The 19027-nt window shown below is 42.8% G+C and overlaps 1 long non-coding RNA gene across 2 annotated transcripts in view; it reads right to left on the bottom strand.

Annotated features, from left to right (window-relative positions):
- LOC141173841 (uncharacterized) overlaps nt 1-19027 on the bottom strand; it is a 92079-nt gene that overhangs the window by 38598 nt on the left and 34454 nt on the right. For both annotated transcript variants that reach the window (XR_012252690.1, XR_012252689.1), the window contains 2 exons: nt 8719-8866; nt 7195-8235 (listed from right to left, as the gene is read on the bottom strand). This is a non-coding gene — a long non-coding RNA (uncharacterized lncRNA). The remainder of the gene's footprint in view (nt 1-7194; nt 8236-8718; nt 8867-19027) is intronic.

Below are 19027 nucleotides of genomic sequence, written 5' to 3'. Positions count from 1 at the left end.
ATGGAGTAGTAGCGTGCATGCTCGGCCACCACTCGGTTACGACAGAACATTTTAGAGCCCCTTCTTAGTATCGGTAAAGGTCTCAGCGGTCGGACAATCCTCATCCTCACCCAATCATAATGTTATCAACTATCCTGTGCCTCCTTAAAAAAAATGTTCCCAACCCTCTGCTTTCCTGTAAACTCTCCTATCAGTGCAGCAGAGCTGTTGTAATATGATCCAGCAGTCAGGATGGAGGGTGTGAACACTGCACCAAGAGAAGTCCTGCCATATGCCTGGCCACTTTCTCTTCTTAGCACAGTTTTTCTCACAAACCCTCCAGCACTTCTGTCCTGACGGAGGATCATGGGTGCTAGTGATCAGAAAATAATACGTTTTCACTTATCCTTTAGCAAGATGTGTAGTAGAAGGGCTACAGGACACTAACCCACACCAAGGAGAATTTCCAAGGGCTAAGAGGTGATCTTAGTGCCTTGAAAATAAAAAGTATACAAAGCATTGAGTAGCCGCGGCTCCGACAAGGCAGTGAGCGATTCTCATGCCCCAATGGTAATTCTGTACAATCTCGGTGTGACCCCCCGCAAGGACCAAAGCTGTAAAGATTCCAAACATTCTGAGGCACCAGAGAATATACATAGGGATAAAACGTAGCTTTTACTCCATCCTTAAAATCACATGGCAAAAATACAAAATTGAGGTAGACGATGCGACGTTTCAACCATAATAGCCAGAAATATAAATGATAAATTACAGCTCCATCAAGGCATCCAGGCAGGCTTTTAAGGCAGTGTTCACACGTAGTGTAAATGCTGCGCTTTTGAGCTGCTTTTTATCCACAGTTACTGCATCAAAATACACGATAATAATCTCTTTCAGTGCAGATTTAAATAAGCGTTTTTAATGTGATGTTTTTTTTAGTACTGAAAAGCTTTGAACATGCGCTTAAATGCAACTGTTTTTTACATGCATTTTGTTTTTTCTTTTTTCAGGCTAATCATAGAAACCTATAGAGAAAAAAAAAAACATCAAAAAGTGCACAATTCAACGCCATCTTTAAACACATAGAGGGTAAAAGTTTTAATGAAATCACATGCACTTTGCTTGGTCAGTTAGAGACAACAGGTTTCTCACATAAAAAACGCAGTATAAAAAAAAAAAACGGCATTTACGCTACATGGGAACACAGCCCAACACTACCTGCAGATTAACCACTCATCTGCATGTAAATAGCGTTGTTTTTTTTTGGACATGACAGATTTTCTTTAATGTCAGGCTTTAACACTGCAGCTACAAAACAACGCTTCTCACCAAACTTTGCAGCTTCAATTCCTAAATGGTCTTTCATTTTGCCTCGTCTGGCCTATTACTCCCAAGCTAATCATCTGCTCTCATATCAGCAGATACAACGCACACTGCTCACAATTGGGGAAGAATTCGACGGCCGTGCAACATGGATGAGGATCGCAACGCACAGACTGGCTGGCGGCTCTCCTGACCAGAGCGTGGCAGCGTGTATTAGTATGCAGTGCAGCTGTCATGCTAGTGTCAGGAGAGCCGCCAGCCAGTCCGTGCACTGCGTTGCAATCCACATGCAATGTATACAGCGGTCTGGCTGCGCCCTAAATTTGCTTTTAATCAATCCATCAGCCCCCACCTGAAGCTCTCTGCCCAGATTACAATGCTTACTGAAAGCACGGCTACCAGGAGAAAATTCATTTTATTCCTCCCGGGAGCTGCCAGAGTGGCTACAGTCACCGCTCGGTACACAATAAGTGGCAGCTTTATGCCTGCTCCAGCACTTTGATTGACATCTTTGTAGAGCGAACTGTCATTTAAAGTGACAGGCCGTGTTCACAGCGCTAGGAACGTAAAAACAGAATAAATCCCGCACGGCTCAGCTATAAGCAGTGATATTCTAAGCAAGACTGGAGACACAACTGTATCACTCTGCCTAGTATATTATTAACCGCTCCCTAGTAGATTAGCCAGCAAAGATTTACCATAGCCTTACGCCCAATTCATTTTTGCATTTACGCCTTTTTCATATGTTTTTTGGATTTTAAGTTTGTGCTTTATTCTTCTCTTAATTTACATCTTTTTTAAAGTCTATTTTATCTGTGTTTGCCTGTTGTTTTTTTTAATGCACACCAGGATGTGGTCAGGTCAGGGCTGTGGAGTCGGTAAGCTAAACCTCCGACTCCTCAATTTCCATGACACCAACTCCAACTCCGACTCCACGACTCCGACTCCCTCATACATGGCTCATGCTTAAGTGATAAATTTACTGTAGCACAGATTAATCTCAGCTAAAAGTCTAGACCCTTAGATCAGGAATAGGACAGACATTTATAGGACATTTCATAACTTTCCCAAATTCTTATGAAAAAATATTCCCCACAAACTGCATTGAACTACTGTACCCAATTTATTATATATTTTAGGAGTCGGAGTCGGTCCATTTTATACCGACTCCGAATCAGACTCCACCAAAATGGACACCGACTCCACAGCCCTGGGTCAGTTCAGGGGTAATGTGGTCAGGATTTGGGGCTGCTAGATGTTTTCGGTTGATTCATAAAATGCAACTTTTTAAAAAGATGCTACATTTTTGATCAAATGTTACCCCAGTACACCCTCACCCCACAAATTATTTGATCTACGCCTGAATATTTTGGAACAAACTTTGCAAGTTAAAAAGTCACAAAAAAAGACAAAAAGAGCCCTTTTTTTTATATAGTGCAAAATTCAAGAAACACATCCGCCATTTTGTAGAATTTTGCGAAAAAAAAAAAAAAAAATCAATAGATATCAAAAAACAAAAAGAAAGTGATTAAAAAAATAAATAAATAAAACACCAATAATGAACGGGGCCCCAAGTGCACTATTTTTTTTTGCAGTGTCAGCTAGTTAACTAGCAACAAAGTGATAATGAAAATCAAAAAGGATAGAAATTCCAACTGCTCTATCCTTCTCCCTACCGGTATCATCTGTTGGGGAGAATCTGATGGCCAACATACACATCAGATGATTGTCCGGTCCCAATAAAATTAGCAGCTAGGTAAACTGTCATCTAATGGGAATCAGGGCATTAAAACACGTACCATCTAATTGAAACATTCTTGTAGACCAAGTACCCCCCTCAAAGCAAAAGCATTCCCTAATAGCTGTGACTTCTTTCTTTAGGCTAATGCCACACGGCAAGAATTATTCAGGAATGGTCTGAGGATCATGATAGATCAAGGTAACGAGTTGGCCTCCAAATTCTCTAAATCTACCTCCAACTGAACATGTGTGTGATCTGTTTGAAAAAAAACCCCCACAAGTCTGTCAAAGATATGCAGCAGGAGGGGTCACACAGATGCCACTTGTTTGTCAAGGATATGCAACTCTGCTGCCTCCAATCGCCGATTGGATACCTGCAGGTAGCGTATGGCTTCAAGGGTGTGATTTTACAGAGCAAGAGGAACAGAGCTATTAAATTTTATATACTGAATCTGGAAAAGGTGGGCAGTGTTTATAAAAAATATACAAAGATGATATACAATGGGAACAAAACAATATGGTATATACAATCACATACAGTAAAAAGGAATAACGAAAGAAAATTACTAAACCTGATGTCACAAACTTAGAAGACGGAGGTACTCCTTAGGAAAAAGGACAAAACCCACAAGCTGTACCTTCCAGGACTGAGAAATGATCAAACCCAATTTCTGCTTTTCGTTAGATCAAATTAACACCCCTTGGTGAGCTCAAGTGGGGGCTGATTGTGGGATGTGCTGGGTCTTTCAGAATTCTATGACATCCCCAACTTAAAATATCTTCGCCCCTGGAGGTCCCAGGTGGTAGATATTGTTGTCATGTTTCTTATTGCGATTTAACCTTTATATAGAGATGAAACATGGCCTGGATAGCATCATCCATAGGTCAGTTATTAAGTTGGAGGGGTTAGAGTGGCCTTATAGTGATGTAAGTGAATGCATCATGTTCATCCCTTCGCTACGACAGCAAAAATATATCTCCCATAAATATTGGATCGATGCAGACCCCAATATGCATCACTGACCCCTGGCTACGAAGTCTCAGAAAGATTCATCAGAAGAAGCTCTTTGGTTTGGAAGCGTACTTCCGCGCCTCTGCGTAAACAAATCTCAGCCTTGGTGTCTCCTTTCCAGCAAATCTTCCCGCTGTAATTACCTGGTCACTGAATGGAACCAGTACTCCAATGGAGATGAAAGTGTCAGCTCTCTCACTTACACTGTTTTAATTAGTTTCTCCCTCAGTAATAATTAGTCCCATAAGTTCAATGTGAGGTAGATATGTCCCCTCTCTGGAGAGGTCTTTATGGATTTTAATTTTTCTCCACGACAAAGACATTCATATAGGCCCACACCTTGCGACCCACAGGACTTAATGGGTGTTCCAGTAGGAAGGAATTATCACTTATCCACGATTTAGGTGATAACTTCTATATCAGTGGGAGTCGTGACTGTTGGGAACCCCAATTGCCAGAATGGGGCACGCAGATCCTTAGGGATCTGCTGTGAAAGCAGAGTACAGCGCTTCAGCTGTCCCATAGAGAATCACTGAAGCAGCAGCTGAGCAGGCACACTGCTACTTCATACAAACAAAGATAAAAGTACCCCTTCTGGCAATCAGTGGGGGTCCCAGCAGTTGGACCCGTGCTGATCTAGACCCCTGCCGATTACCCTCAAACTATATGTGCATGTAGCTCGTCCAAAGACAAGTCCAGCAATACCTTTAGATGGCCGGTCTGTTCCTTGGTAACAGAGAAATCAGAGTTTGAATTGATATGCAAATGATGCTGAAAAGCTACTGTAGATCTGAAGCCTCTGTCACTCCAGCTCTATTCCTCGCCCAGTGCCACCTCCCCCTGCTTGACTGACAGCCTCTATGCTGTGTAACTTCAGGCAAAGGAGACATCAGTCTAGCAGGAGGCAACATTGAGCGGGGAATAGAGCTGGAGTGACAGAGGCTTCAGATCTACCATAGTCCTTCAGACTCATTTTCATATCAATTCAAATGCTGATTTCTCAGTAACATAGGAACAGACTGTCTATGTTAGGCAGCGTGCCCACTATACGTTTTTCAAGCGTTTTTGCCGCGGAATTTCAGCAGCGAAAACGCTTAAAAAACTCTTGCTAATACGTGGTAATCCCCAATGATAATCCACATGTGCTGTGCACATGCTGCGAAAATTTCCGATGCGGATTAGCATTGCGGAAAAATACGCAGCATGTCCATTAATTTTGTGGACACGCAGCGTAATTGCCGCCATTGACTTGCATTGAATCGCATAATATCCGCAAGGGCACATGTGCCCATGCAGATATCATGTGCGGATGGTACCCGGGTCTGGAGAAGAGGAGACTCTCCTCCAGACCGAGGTACCATATTACCTGTTAAAAAAAGAATTTAAAATAAAAAATAAACATATACTTACCTTCCGATGGCCCCCGGTGTTTTCTCCGCTACTTCCGGTCTGTTGTACGCCTCGCGATGGTCTTAAAGGACCTCCGGTGATGTCATTTAGTCATGTGACAGGTCACGCGACCACTGATGTCGGCAGTAGCGTGATCAGTCACATGACTAAATGACGTCACTGCAGGACATTTTTGACCACCACGAGAAGTACAACAGACCGGACGTAGCTGAGAAAACACCGGGGGCCATCGAAAGGTAAGTATAATCTTTATTTTTTTTACCATTTTTATTCTTTTTTTTTTTTAACTATTACTTGGTCACACTATATAAATCCATGCCGGTTGCATGGATTTATATATAGTGACCAAGTTGTCAAGCACTTTTCCAAGTGATGCTAAAATCACTTGGAAAAGCGATTGATAACCCGCGTGCAGAAATGCATGTGAAGAACGCTTGACAAACGCTTCTACCTGGCAAAAAAAAAGCATGTAAAATCCGCATGCGTTTTTCCTGCCAGGGAGATGTGGAAAAAATCTGCAGCATTTCTGCATCGTGGGCACTTAGCCTAAAGGTATTGCTGGACTTGTCATTGAAAAAGCCATGTGTACATATAGTTTGGTGGGTGAAATGCTGCTGACAGATTCCCTTTAAGCAGCATTTAATTGCTATACATATTTAAAATGGGTGAATGTGTAAAAAGTAATTAGGCTGTTTTTCCCAGCATTCCTCATTAATAATGAATAGAGATCATAAGTTTATTTATTAAAATGAATGTGAAAATTTATATAAGAGCTGGTTCACATGACCATATTTTGGTCAAAGTCTTGTCTGTGAAAAAAAACAGATAATAGTTGCACTAATGTTATTCAATGAAGCAGTGCAGATGAGTGATTTTTTTCCACAGACCAAATCTGGTTGTAAATGATAGATATGACTTTACATTATGGCCTATGATTCTAAAACTCACAGGAGAATGTTAGGGCATATCTACATATAGTGGTTGAATGTCACGCTTCGCCTCTATCACGAACCTCACAATTAACCCAGACAATTCTGTAGCTGTTCCCACGAAACGTGGGGATTTTTGTGTGTGGAAAATCTGCTGCGTTGAACAGTACAAGCAAAGTGGATGTGGCTTAAATTAAAATTCATGCCCACTCTGCGTTAAAAGATTCTGTTGAACTGTGCGTTTTTTTATAGAAACTTAGAAAAAAAAACAGTTTTAAGTGCAGAATTATGGCATTTTTGCACAAAAAAAAATCTGCATCAAAACGATATACTAAAACCATATTTTAAAAAAATAAATTTTGGAAAACGCCTGAAAAAAAAAAAAGGAACAAAATTCAGAACAGATCTCTATTGCGTATTTTGGTGTTGACAAATGCAGAAAAAAACTCAAGGTAAGAAAAAGTAGTGTTTTTGCAACATGAAAGTAAATATCTCGAAATGTCTCTTTGGAAACCTAATGATCTCTTCAAAGCTATGTCCACACAAGTTTTTTGAGTCAGTCAAAAAACAACTTTTCTAGTAGAAACTGATTGGGGAAATTTCTTTCGGGAGATTCTAGCTTCTTGAAGTGATTTTGAAGAGTTTTTGAAGCTTTTTAACAAGTTTGCGGGCCATTTCTCCATTAAGAGCTGTAAAAGCTGGTCGTGCAAATAGTAATGGTACACCGTCCTTCACAACAAGCTGTATGAGCTGTCTTTTAAACATATCTGCTGTCATTGTTACAGTAACTTTGTCACTTACAAAATATCTTGTTAATGATGTTTCAGATGCTCTTTCCTCCTCCTTTGCCTGGCAGGAAGTGCTGGGCGCGGGGTTCTTGGTGCTGCTATTATCTTTCTCAGTCACAGCTTTGAAAACTTCTGGGTGGAAGCGTTGTAAATGTCTTTTTAGATTGGAAGCTCTTGTAGGAGCATTTTTATCACTGCCTGAGTATGCACTGATTTTGGCATCACAGCATTAGTTTTCTAATCTGCTTTTGCTATTGAAAACATTGTCTTGGAGCTCAAAAACCTTTCAGGTGATGCGGTTTTTTTAAAAAGCTGATCTGCTTTTGCAGCTGAAAAACGTATCCTCAAAAAAAGCAGCAAAAAACGCTGTGTGTGAATGTAGCCTTAGATCAGGAATAGAACAGCCATTTATAGGACATTTCATAACTTTCCCAAATTCCTATGAAAACATATTCAGCACAGTCTGCATTGAACTACTATACCCAATTAATTATATATTTTAGGAATCGGTCCATTTTATACCGACTCAGACTCCACAGCCCTACTATAAGCTCCTGCAAGGTATAATCCAAAAAAAGCCCTCAGTTCTATTTCATCCGTGGGCTTGATGATTCTGTTGCAGATGAACTTGTCCTTTATAATGTCTATATATTGATTTGTGTATGTGACAATAGAGTCCAGAATTCCATCTGTAAATAAACTATTCCAGCATTCAGATGCAGTTTTCGCATTCCTTGCTGTTCCTTTAACTGCAGGAAGGTGAGTGAGAATGTTTTGAGGCTCCCTACGTTTAGTTTGCGTCAACTGTTTTTTTTTTTCTCTTCCCATATAATATGTTTCTATATCTTCTTCATCCTCGTCACTTTCACCTTCTTGCTCTGTTTTAGAATCAATTTCACATACTTCCACCTCATCATGAGAATCAATCTCACTTTCTTATCATAAACCCTCATGCAGTGTGGGGTCTGCATCATCATCAAACAGCATCTTCACTTCATCAACATGAAGGGGTTTTAACAAATCATACATTTTCCTCTCCGTTTCAGCAGATAATCTGAAGCAAGAGACAGAATATGTGTTAGGGAACAATGTGCCTGAGAAGCACACTTTCATTTGTAAGAAGCAGGGCTGTGGAGTTGGTAAGCCAAACCTTCGACTCAGACTCCTCAATTTCCATGACACCGACTCCACGACTCCCTCATACATGGCTCATGTTTAAGTAATAAATTTACTGTAGCTCAGATTCATCTCAGCTAAAAGTCTAGACCCTTAGATCAGGAGTAGGACAGACATTTATAGAACAGTTCATAACTTTCCCAAGTTCCTATGAAAAAATATTCCCCACAAACTGCATTGAACTACTGTACCCAATTTATTATATATTTTAGGAGTCGGTCCATTTTATACCGACTCCAACTCCACAGCCCTGGTAAGAAAACCTTACTTATTTCTAAGAAATATCCACAAACTTTGCACTATCCATTCATAAAACAAGCTAAATTAACAATTGTGATGACTAAAAACAGAAAATACCAACCTTATATAGCGTGACATGTTCGGGAACAATGTGTCTGAGAAGCTGGCAGAGTTATATCTGCTCTCCAGAGTCTCTGCAGTACAACTGTGATATCTGTTTTCACAAAGCATGAAGAGTCAGGAAGGTATTGGGGGGATTTACTGACAATCTGGTGAGGAGAAAGAAATGAAACAAATAGAGATGCGCCTGTCAGATCAGTTGCTCCTGACGAAGGATTGACCTTCATTTAAAAAACTGCATTTTGTGATTACTTGTGTTATCTTTGTCTTATATTTAAATTTGCTTTGTGATCTGAAACATTTAAGTGTGACAAACATTCAAAAGAATAAGAAATCAGGAAGGGGGCAAACACTTTTTCACACCACTGTACATCCCATCCGTATAGATTCATTTATTAGCCATTTCAGCGACCTCACGATTGTGATCTCCATCAGCATCGTGAATTCGATTTTAGCCTCGCCTAGTAGGTCTCGTAGTATTGACACCGTCACCACTTTGTATGGACTCCTCTGCAAACCTGCTGCTCAGCCAGGCATACATACAAGAATCTTACTGGCAGGAGGAAAGGCTTCTAATCTTTATTACCTATCTGTGTTCAACATGTGGCAGTAAAGATTATAAAGGAACCTTCCTGGTGCTCCTGGTCCTTTTAACCTGTGTTCATTTCTGTATTTGCCCATGGAGCAAAAAGGGGGTCGCAAAGCTACTGCAACTTCCATGATCAAGCTCACATTCCCCGTAATGAATAGGCAACAAGGGTCAGTGTGAATGAGTGACCCAAGTGTGTGAACTGTATGGAGCACACTCGAGAATTGTGGTCTGCACTTTGCAAAATCAGCTCTGCTATGTCCTCATTACATGCATCCCAGTAATACCTTTATATTACACACATACCACTGCTGTGTACACACTGAAAACAGTTCATTTCCCACTTCTGATGGCAACAGAGCTGTAGCTGCATCTCCCTCTTTGTTTCAGTGGTAGCACTGGAATAGATTCCTCAAGTTACAATCCCAATTCCAAAAACGTTGGGTTGCTGTTAAAATGTAAAGAAAACAAAAATGCAAGCCTCTGGAAATCTCTTCAAACCATATTTTATTCACAGCAGTACACAGGACACAGATCAAAAGTTGAACTTGGAAATTTTTCAATTTAATTACAAAAAATTAACTATAATCTAGAAATTGATGGCAGCGATACACATCAAAATTGTTTGGGCAGGGTTTACAAAAGGTTGTAGAAGTACGTGGTATTAATGAATAACTGGTAATGAGTCAATTTTAAACAGTCACAAGACTGTATAAAAAAAAAGCATGTTAAAGAGGCAGAGTCTCTCAGAAGCAAAGATGGTCAGTCTCACCAATCTGTGAATAATTGTGCCTAAGAATTGTGGAACAGTTTCTGAAAAACGTTCAACATAAAATTGAAAGGACTTTTAATATCCCACGGTCTACAGTACATAATATCAGAAGATTCAGAGACTCTGGAAAAATCCATGTGCACAAGGGACAAAACCGATGGTCAATTTTGGAAACCTCTTTGTGAGTTCGCAGGACAGTGCATCTGTGAGGAGCCATCCAGCTTGTTATCAGCGCACAGTTCCTGCATCTCTGATGTTATGGGGCTGCATTAGTGCCTATCTCATGTGCAGCTAACACATGAAAGGCGCCATCAATGCTGAGCATTATATAGAGGTTTTACAACAACACATGTTTCATCCAGACAATGTCTATTTAAGGGAATGCCTTGTATATTTCAGTAAGATAATGCTAAACCGCATACTGCATCTATCACCACAGCATTGCTTCCCTGAAGATTACTTCGATGATGAACCAGCCGCCTGGAGTCCGGACCTTTCACCAATGGAGAATAATTACTCCAAGTTATCCTGACATAACATGGCATTCTTCCACATTTCTCTACATACTTATACTCTATTTTTAATGCTCGCTGGGGTGAACTGCTCCCTTACTTATTTATTTTTCCTTTATACTCCATACTACGGTTACCTTCCACTGTATATGTCCATTCCAGGGCTGTGGAGTCGGTAAGCCAAACCTCAGACTCAGACTCCTCAATTTCCATGACACCGACTCCACGACTCCCTCATACATGGCTCATGTTTAAGTGATAAATTTACTGTAGCACAGATTCATCTCAGCTGAAAGTCTAGACCCTTAGATCAAGAATAGGACATTTCATAACTTTCCCAAATTATTATGAAAAAATATTCCCCACAAACTGCATTGAACTACTGTACCCAATTTATTATATATTTTAGAAGTCGTAGTTGGTGCATTTTATACTGACTCCACCAAAATGGGCTCAGACTCCCACTCCACAGCCCTGGTCCATGCTACCCTAAAGTATGTGGAGACCTTGTAGGAACCCAATTTTACCCTCTCAATTATTACGGTTCTTCTCCTGGCCTTGTTAGGTGTAGCGTTCCTCACAGACTGCACAGGTATCCAGTCCATACATTGGCTGCTGGTGTAGTAGAGTGACCAGACTTGACCATCAGCTTAGCCCAATTCAGAGACCTCACATGCAAATTCTACTGGAGGAGACTGATGGACATGTCTGGTCACGTGCTCCCCACCAGCAGACATTATATGGGTATTTACATCCAAACTGGGCGAATAGTGCAGGAAGTACAAAAGTCTTCAGAAGTGGAGCCCTCATTGCATTGTAGGGGCTCGGAAGTAATTTGGACAATTAGTGGCTCATGACCAGAAGTCCAGAGATATATATTATATATCTATATATGAAAAATAAAAGAAGAACTCCCTTAAAAATGTTTATCCTCTTAATATATTGCAATCATCATCTATCATATTATATAGCACTGTCTACTTATAATTGCTCGTTCTGCCTGTCTACCCAGCTAATTAGTCTCTTTTCCATTAGATCACGTGATTAAAAACGGACTAGCTGAATACTTCTAAGCTGCATGTAGAAACAGAAGGTAAATTTTCCCTGTATGAGTCATTGGTCACCGCAACAGTCCCTGGCGGGGGAGGGGGGGCAGGGAGCAGCTGGGTCAGGAGGTGAAGAGAGGAATGAGTTCTGCAGGGACAAGAGACTTCCTGTATCTATATAGATCAGAGAAAAGAAAAGAATTAGCTGGATATAAGTCAAAAATGAGCAATTGTAAGTACACAGTGCAATATAATGATGACTGCAATATATTAAGAGAATAAAAACTTTGATGGGAGGAGGAGTGCTTCTTTAATAGACTTGATTTATACCTGGCTGACATTTGAGGCTTTTATCTAATTCTATGATGCATACATCAGGTGAAGTATAGAACAGGTCACCAATTTTGTAAGTAAATATATTTCTAAAGGTGCTATTGACATGAAATTCTCGCTAGGTGTTGGCGACAACCCATCCAATCCACACAGGCAAAGAAATCTAACCATAGATGGAAGAGAGGAGCAAAAAGCCATGGAAAGTCCTGACACCAGCTGAAATCTATCATTAATTAGTAGGCAATCCTGCCACTTAGTGAAAAATAATATCAGCTGGTTCAATTGATGGCCTGTAAAAAGGTGTCTCATTACCAAGATGCCACACAAGAAACAGCTCATGATGGGTAAAACCAGTGAGCTGTCTCAAGATCTTTGCAACCTTATTGCTGCAAAACATAATGAAGGCATTGGTTACAGAAGAATTTCTAAACTACTGAAGGTTCCAGTGAGCAGTGCTGGGGCCATAATCCGGAAGTGGAAGGAACATTATTTCATTATAAGCAAGGCAGGACCAGGTGCTCCCCACAAGATTTCAGACAGCGGAGTGAAAAGAATTACTACAAGAGTTGTCCAAGAGCCAAGGACTACCTGTGGAGAACTACAGAAAGACTTGGAATCGGCAGGTAAAACTGTTTCAAAGAAAACTATAAGTAATGCCTTCAACTTCCACGGCCTGTATGCATGGTCACCACACAAGACTCCATTGCTGAACTAAAGCATGTTCAACGTTTGCTCAACAACATTTAGACAAGCCTGTGAAATTCTGGGAGGATATAGTCTGGTCAGATAAGACCAAAATTGAACTCTTTGGATGACATACTACACAGCATGTTTGAGGCCAAAGGCACTGCACATCACTCCAGAAACACCATACCAACAATGAAGTTTGGAGGTGGGAACATCAAAGAGTGGGGCTGTTTTTCAGCATACGGCACTGGCATACTGTTATGTTCTGCTACCAGAGCTAAGGAAAGAGAGGAGATCTGTCCCTACGATAGAACTCAGCTGAATCCCTACGATGTAACAGGGGACCTGATCCTGCGATCAGACCTGCTAAAGTCCTAAGCTAGTCTGTACGGAGACCTATAGATGTGGGGAAGGAATCCCTACAAGTACTAAGGACTGGGAGGAAAATGGGACACCTCCTAACAGAAATAGTAGCAGACAGACAAACAAACAAAATATATAGAACACAGAGGTCCGTAGACCAAGCAAACTAACAGAGTAAGATACAGAGCATAGGCTAGCTAGAAAGTAGTTATACAATGAAGTCCAGCAAAGCCAGAAGGGCGGAGCAGGATTAAATAGGCCAACAAGGTCATGTGACCAGCAAAGGAAAAAAAACCTAAGAGCAAGGTTCTAACACATACTTCATGTATGAAGGAAGGATGAATGGACAAATGTTCCGTGAGATTCTTGATAAAAATATGCTGCCATCTACCAGGATGATGAAGATGAAAAAGGGTGGACATTTCAGTAAGACAATCCCAAACACATAGCCAAAGAAACTCCCAGTTGGTTTCAGAGAAAGAAAATAAAGCTGCTAGAATGGCTGAGACAATCACTGGACCTGAATCCAATAGAAAATGTATAGAAGGAACTAAAGCTCAGAGTTCATATAAGGAGCTCATGGGACCTTCAGGATGTGAAGAGTGCTTGTGTGGAAGAATAGGCCAAAATTCCACCTGAGCAATGCCTGCGACTAGTTTCTCCATACAGGATATGTCTGGAAGCTGCCATCACCAACAAAGTATTAAATAAATCTCAGTAACAGGTTTCAATACTTGTTCCCTGTATCATTTCTCATTATTACACAAAATTTATGGACATCTATGGTTTGATTTTTTTTGCCTGTGTGGATTGGATAGGTTGTTACCGACATCAGGTGAGAATTTCATTTCAACAGCACCTTTAGAAATATATTTACTTACAAAATTGGTGGCATGTTCAATGCTTATTACACCTGCTGTATATATGTTTCCTGCTTCTTTCCTAGCAGTAGAAAAAATATATATATAATAAAGTCAGGTCAAGATCTTACCCAGATCTAGGTTACTAAGTAAATAAATACATAGGGCTTCATGAACACAGCCTTGCACGGGACTTCCAAGTGTCACGCAAGGTGTGGGAAAGACTTCGTGCAACACAGAGGGAAGAGGGAAAGGTAGCCCAGACACTAGGGAAAGGGGGGAGTGGAGACCTCCTAGCCTGGTCTAGTGTCACCCTGTCTCAACTACCGTCCCTATATTGGCTCTTCACTAATCGCCACACACGTGCCTCGCCCTAACTTTCCCTGGCGTATGGCTAAGGCTAGGGAAGGAAGGAGATGAAAACAAGTCGATCTCCACTAAACTCTATAGATAACAAGGGTAGACAAACGGGGGGAATTGCTTAGCTTTAGACGACTCCAGAAAAATGCACACACGGCCTCAAGCTCCAGAGAGGACGAAGTACTGCTCTTGCTAAAGCCTCACAAGTAGTAATGAATATCGCAGGCACCTCCCTCTCAGACACACCAGGTATTTATACACCCAGGCCAGGCAGCTAATTAGCCAAAGGGAGGTAGCCGCTGGGTCCTAGAGACAGCCAGCCTCTAAGAAGATGTCAGTAATGCCAAACGTAGAGATCTCCTGCAACCAACTGCAGGGAGACTGTCTGTCACCTCTGACACACCCATGACACTAAGGCTATGTTCACACATGTTTTGTTTTTCAGCGGTTGTTGCTGCAGATTTTTATGCAAATTTTCAGCTGCGTTTTGCAGTATCAGCAAAGTCTATGAGAAACCAGAATTCCCTGTTCACACATCTTATTTTTTTTGTTGTTGCATATTTTGTGCCTTGGTTGGGATTTTGTAAAAAAAAAAACATGTCACTTCTTTCAGCGTTTTTCATCCATTTGAAGTTATGAGTAGTGAAAAAACGCTGAAAAAAACATGGTGTGAACATAGCTATTAGGTTTTGCTGCGTTTTTAGTGAAAATAAGCAAGTACAGCAGTATGTGAAACTCATTTATTTTTGTGATTTTTACCATCTTGTCTAGGTCACTGAGATGGCTGTTTGTATTATGAGAGTTTAATTAAATTAGTGATGTGTAAACACTGGCTGATATACATGTGAAATTGAACAATGCCTGTGGCCCAGTGAGGTGTGAAATTGAACAATGCCTGTGCAACTGAATGGCATACCCCATAGTGTGAAAGTAAATAGTGTCATACAAACTCAGTGCATTGCCAGTGTCTAAACTATTCCTGAAAAATTCACCTCCCCCACTATGCCAAAACCAGAATGAGATTTTTTTTTTCACAGAACTTTATGTACCATATATACTCGAGTATAAGACGAGTTTTTCAGCACATTTTTGTGCTGAAAAAGCCCCCCTCGGCTTATACTCAAATATATACATATATGTATGTGTATGTATGTATGTATGTATGTATGTATGTGTGTGTGTGTGTGTGTGTGTGTGTGTGTGTGTGTGTGTGTGTGTGTGTGTGTGTGTGTGTATGTATGTATGTATGTATGTATGTATGTATGTATGTATGTATGTATGTATGTATGTATGTATGTATGTATATATATATATATATATATATATATATATATATATATATATATATATATATATATATATATATATATATATATATATATATATATATATATATATATATATATATATATATATATATATATATAAACTCCGCTGGTGGATAGTGGGGGTTTGCGGCGGCAGAGGAGCGGGGCACACACAGTAGCCGGCTGCTGCAGCTACCACATGTGCCCGCTGCTAAAGGGAAATGAATACTCCCTCTTCTCCACTCCCATGGGCGTGGAAAATAATGAATATTCATTCTCTTTAGTAGCGATCACAGAGGAGCGCTGAGCCGCAGCTCCTGCTGACAGTGCCTGCTACTAAAGAGAATGTATATTCACTCTTCTCCACGCATATAGTCCCGACATGGAGAGGATTGAATATGCCGGCAGCTCACATCTGAGGGCGCATGGCAGTGACACCATGAACTGCTCAGATGCCGACATGAGCTTCTGCAGCAGAACAGAAAGCAGCGCATAGCAGAGGTGAGGAAGATGAATATGTGTTTACTTTTTTATCTGTGCAGTGATGGGGCCATACATACCAGGATTGAGGGATGAGGGGTGCCATACATACCAGGATTGGGGGATGAGGGGAGCCATACATACCAGGATTGGGGGATGAGGGGGGCCACGCATACCAGGATTGAGGTATGAGGGAGCAATGCGTACCAGGATGGGGAAATTTACCAGAATTGAGTGATTCCATAATTTTTTCCCCTCTGCTTGGTCTGAAAAAAATTACCCTTACTGAGTACCTCATTTTTAATCTTGATTTCTTTTAGTGTTTCTTAAAGCCCTAAAGTTGCCATTTGAAATGACTTTAGTTTTGTGCCATGTCTGTGATCTGCTTTTTTTCAACAACATTAAACAACTGAATGAACGTCCTCCAAGCCCGGTGATTCCATAATTTTTGCCAGGGGTTGTAGAAGGTTTGCAATGTTTACCAATGATAATCCGCATGAGCTGTGCACATGCGGTGGAAATTTCCGCTGCGGATTATCATTGCGGAAAAATCAGCAGCACTACCAATTATTTTGCGTAACCACAGCGTTTTCGCCGCCATTGACTTGCATCGAATCGCTTAATATCCGCATGACTACACGTGCACATGCGGATATTAAGCGATTCAATGTGCAGATGGTACCCGGGTCTGGAGAAGAGGAGACTCTCATCCAGTCCCGGGTACCATGGTACCAGTAAAAAAAAAAAAAAAAAAAAAAAGAATTAAAATTAAAAAAAACATATACTCACCTTCTGATGGCCCCCGGTCTCCTTATCTAATGCGTCCGATCTTCCCGGTGTCTTGCGGTTGTGTAAAAGGACTTGCCATGACGTCATTTAGTCATGTGAAGGGTCATGCGACCACTGACGTCGGCGGTCGCGAGACCTGTCACATGACTAAATGATGTCATGGAAGGTCCTTTTACACAACCGCAAGACACCGGGCAGACCGGACGCATTCGATAAGGAGACCGGGGACCATCGGAAGGTGAGTATATGTTTATTTTTTACCATTTTTATTCTTTTTTTTAACTAACTTGGTCACACTATATAAAATCCATGTTGGTTGCATGGATTTATGTAGCGCTGGCGTCCCTGCCCTCTGCTAGGCAGGGACGCTGCTCCCCTCACCGCTCTGCTCCGTGCCCGGCGTCCTCTCCCCGCTCTGCTGTCAGCGCGCGCTCCTTCCCGGCGTCCTCCTCCCGCTCTGCTCTCAGCGCGCGCTCCTTCCCGGCCCCTGTGCTTAGGGCGCGCGCGCTCCCCTCCTCTTAAAGGGGCCGCGCGCGCCGTCCTAAGGAGTCCCCGGCCAATGGCCGGAGGACTTCATCATATATAAGGCACCTCCTCCAAAATGGAGGTGCCCGAGCAATGTTGTTTGCACCTGTGTCTCACCTGTGCTTCAGCCCTCAGGTCCCGTTGCCAGTTACCTGCCAGTTTCCTGCCAGTTTCCTGCTAGTTACCTGCCTGATTCCTGCCTGAATACTTGTTACCTGCCTGCCTGCCTGAGGTCCGACGGTCTGCCTTACAACTCCGGTCAGTCTGTCTAAGGACCAACTTGTCCGCTCACCTGGGAGCGCACATCAGCTACCTGCCTGCTTGCCTGAGGTCCGACGGTCTGCCTTACAACTCCGGTCAGTCTGTCTATGGACCAGCTTGCCCGCTCACCTGGGAGCGCTTCTCCGCTACCTGCCTGCTTGCCAGCCCGGAGGCTCCGTTGTCACGTGCTGTGACCACCAGCTATCTCAGAGACTCTTGTCCGCTCACCTGGGAGCGCATCTCCGTTACCTGCCTGCTTGCCAGCCCGGAGGTCCCGTTGTCACGTGCGGTGACCACCAGCTATTCCAGAGACTCTTGCCCGCTCACCTGGGAGCGCTTCTCCGTTACCTACCTGCCTGCCAGCCCGGAGGTTCCGCCGTCACGTGCCGTGACCACCTGCTATTCCAGAGACTCTCGCTTGCTCACCTGGGAGCACACATCTACCATCTGCCTGCTAGCCTACCCGGAGGCTCTGCCATCACAGGTCGTACCTACCCCTTACCCAGAGACTGCCCTGATCACTTGCCGTAACTCCCTGTCCGTTCACCCAGAGACTGCCACCCGCACCCTTACAAGGGCCGCCCCCTTGTATAGTAGCTCAGAGGTTCCGCCTCCCGGACCCGTTACAGTTTGCTCGGGCCATGGAACCCGGTGGCACCCAAGCTCCCTCGCTCACGGACCTGTGTCATGAACTGTCCCGTCAAAGGTCCCAACAGGAGTCCATCCTGGGTCACCTGCGGAATGTCAATACTCGCCTGGACACTCTGACTGCACCACCTGCAGCCACTGCCAGTACCATGACTCGCAACCCGGCAGCTCCGCTACCCACTAATACCATGGTAACCTATCCCGGTCCCCGGCTGTCTGCACCTCCTCGCTTCGGAGGCGACTCCGTCCAGGCTCGGGGCTTCATAAATCAGTGCACCCTGCACTTTGAACTTTTGTCCCATCAGTTTAATTCCGACCGGGCCAAAATTGCCTGTATCATGTCCCATCTCACCGGGGAGGCCCTGGCCTGGCTAAATCCTCTATGGGAGAGAGGAGACCCCCTGGTGTCCAACTTGCCTGCTTTTCTCTCGGCTTTCCGGAAAGTCTTCGACGAACCCGGACGGAAGACCTCATCCGCATCCTCTCTGCTACGCCTCCGTCAGGAGGGTCTCACCGTGGGCCAATATGCCATACGGTTCCGCACCCTTGCCTCGGAGCTGGCCTGGGATAACGACGCTCTGGTATCCGTCTTCTGGGAGGGTCTGTCCGGTCGTATTAAAGATGAACTTGCTGGTCGGGACATTCCTACCTCTCTCGATGATCTAATAACCCTTGCCACCCGGATTGACCTACGGTTCCAGGAGCGTGCCAAAGAGGTCACCCGTGAGAGAAGGATTCCACGTTTAGCTCCTACTTTCCAGAAACCCGTCATTCCCTC

This window comes from Phyllobates terribilis, unplaced genomic scaffold (genome assembly GCF_046119375.1).
Source record: "Phyllobates terribilis strain yellow unplaced genomic scaffold, ASM4611937v1 Scaffold_13__5_contigs__length_258822181, whole genome shotgun sequence".
NCBI classification, from domain to species: Eukaryota; Metazoa; Chordata; class Amphibia; order Anura; family Dendrobatidae; genus Phyllobates; species Phyllobates terribilis.
Note: the sequence above shows the minus strand (reverse complement) of the source record. Positions and strands in the feature narration are given on the sequence as shown.